At 39.6% G+C, this 2756-nt stretch overlaps 1 pseudogene; it reads right to left on the bottom strand.

The window, feature by feature from the left end:
• Positions 1-623: 623 nt before the first annotated feature.
• LOC114350684 (serine/threonine-protein kinase MRCK beta pseudogene) lies at positions 624-1451 on the bottom strand (annotated as a pseudogene).
• Positions 1452-2756: the final 1305 nt, after the last annotated feature.

Genomic DNA, 2756 nt, shown 5'->3' with positions numbered 1-2756 from the left:
AAAATATTGCTATGAACATTGTATATGCAGACCTTTTATTTCTGATATTCTATATTCATATTAATCCCAACTATCCCAACTAATATTATAAATGCGAAAGTAACTAGAATAGAATAGAATAGTTTATTTCAAAGAATATGGTTACAACAGTTCTTAAAATTNTATTATTTTTGAAGTATTTTTATAAAGAAAATAAACATTGGCTATGGGAAATTGACCGTAGTTTGCATTTGGGCGTTAATGGGTAAGCAAAGAGGAGGCAATAGATTTAAAATAATTTATATGAGTCATGGACATGAGCTCCCCTGGCTTACCTGGAAGTCTTTAAATAGACTTCGGACGCAGGTCAGCCATAGTAAGGACAATCTGTTCAGGAATTCTTGTATGGCTCATACTTGGAGTGCAAGTGTGGTTGTGTTCTCCAGTCGACGAAGTACATGTCGTGCCCTGCGTGCCCAAACAACTGCACGCAGGAAGATTTAATGAAGGCCACTGAAAACGCCACTCTTGTGGCGGAGTTTTGGGCTGCCACTATGTAGGTTTGTTGTCGACACGACAAGAAGAAGTCACATACGAATTACAGGACGGGTTTTAACTGGCATTTGTTGGAAGCAGTAATAGTATTAGTTTAAATGCCTGAAGTTACAAACCTTGAAGTCTTGTAGTCCGTTCTTCCCCAGTCTGTTTTCTGATGAGCAAATGAGCTGTCGTATTAAATCTTTGGCTTCTTCGGACACCTGAAAAATATACACACTTATTAATTGACAAGTACATACAGAGATAATATTTTAGATCTGTGAGACATATTCAGACTGTGGCTGTGTACAAAACACAGTTTCGTTGCGAGTCCAATGGCCAATGACAATTTAACTTTCCCGCGGGACACACTTGACCTTCACTGGTTGGGTTTTTATTGGCGGTCAAGCTGTAGATCCTGGCTACACAGGAGTCACATCGATGGGAACGAGAGGTGGGAATAGTCCCGTACTAAACACTGTGATCCAGGCGCCCCCCGCGTCCTTCACCAGATCGTCGGTCCACCTAGTGGGAGGCCCGCCTACGCTACGTCTTTCGGCTCGTGGTTGCCACTCAAGAACTTTCCTGCCCCAGCGGCCGTCAGCTCTACGAGCTGGCCCGGTCTTTGTGGAAATCCTTGGGGGAGGCCTTTGTCCAGCAGTGGACGTCTTTCGGCTGAAACGAACGAAGCACTGTGATGACTTATAAATGTATCTTACCTGTGCGGCGTGCTCATCAGGCGGTGGACAGAGAAACGATCGCGCGTGGTTCATGATCTTGCCGTACGTCTCTACTAAAGACTCCGCGTAGAACGGCGTCTCGCCGAATAGCATCTCGTACATGCATACGCCTGGGGAATATAATAGAATAGAATAGAATAGAATAGTTTATTTCAAAGAATATGGTTACAAGAGTTCTTAAAATGNACCGCACATGTTGCAAGGCTTGCCCCGGGTAAAACTGGATTTCAAGAAATTAATCACCTACCACACAGTTTAGTCCAAATCCTTAGCTTTTTTTTTTAATTCTCAATTCGGAAAAAGGACCTCCAGGAACGAAGATTTTTGAGTGACAAAGAAATGAAGGCGTCGTTAGAGGATCATTTCGAAGGCAAAGTTTGCGAATTTTTTTTTAGTGGGTTAAAAGCTCTTTTACACAAATGTAAGAAGTGCGTTGTAGTAGAGGGAGATTAAATAGAAAAATGTATTTTTTATACTTTTCTATCGGCATTTTTAATACCTTAGGCTCAAAACTTTTCAGCCGCCCCTCGTATGTTACCGCCGCCTCCTTGGTGCGCGACACTGGCCACTAAGAAAAAAAATAATTCTTTCTCGACGACAAAAAACGATGCTTTTTTGTTTTTATTCTCTCGCTCGTCCCTCAATTTTCCACGTAACATTAATTTTCACGATTCGAATTTGTAATTGTAAATAGTACCTACTTACTTACGTTTTTGGAGTAATATTATAACTACGATACCCCGAAGGATACATAACTAGAACATTAACGCCCATGGAGCCATTACAAATCACATTTTGGTCATATTTAGAACTCTACAGTTGGTAAGTTCTAGTTAAACCGTGTAAGACAAACTTAATTGTGGAACCACTTTGTGTAGGCATTTATTAATTTAATTAAATATGTTAGTAATGCTTCACTAAAAAGTTAATGGCGTGCGTTTAAACTTTTTTTCATCTATATCTATCTATACTTATAATAAATCTGTAGAGAGGTCAATTCTGTACATTAAATATATTTTCAAAATAACTATCAGGGGGTGATTAGTGATCGATACTGATGCCAAAAATGCAATCAGTAAAATTTTTGTCTGTCTGTCTGTCTGTCTGTCTGTCTGTCTGTCTGTCTGTCTGTCTGTATGTTCCTTATAGAAACAAAACTAATCGACGGATTTTAACAAACTTGGTACAATTATTCTTCATACTCCTGGGCAGGTTATAGGATACTTAGGAATTCCCACGGGAATGGGAATTGGCGGGAAAATCGTTTTGTATGAAAAATCTGAACCGCTTAAGTTAGACGCTTGAAATTTGGCATGCAGGTGCTTTAGTAAACTTAAAGCTTAGTTACAACAGGATATTGCAAAATTCCCACGGGAACGGGAGTTAGCGGGAAAAACATTTGTATGAAAAATCTAAACCGCTTAAGTTAGACGCTTGAAATTTGGCATGCAGGTACCTTAGTAAACTTAAAGCTTAGTTACAACAGGATATTGCAAAATT

Source organism: Ostrinia furnacalis, unplaced genomic scaffold (assembly GCF_004193835.3).
Source record: "Ostrinia furnacalis isolate ACB-3 unplaced genomic scaffold, ASM419383v2 OfSCF0954, whole genome shotgun sequence".
Lineage (NCBI taxonomy): Eukaryota > Metazoa > Arthropoda > Insecta > Lepidoptera > Crambidae > Ostrinia > Ostrinia furnacalis.
Note: the sequence above shows the minus strand (reverse complement) of the source record. Positions and strands in the feature narration are given on the sequence as shown.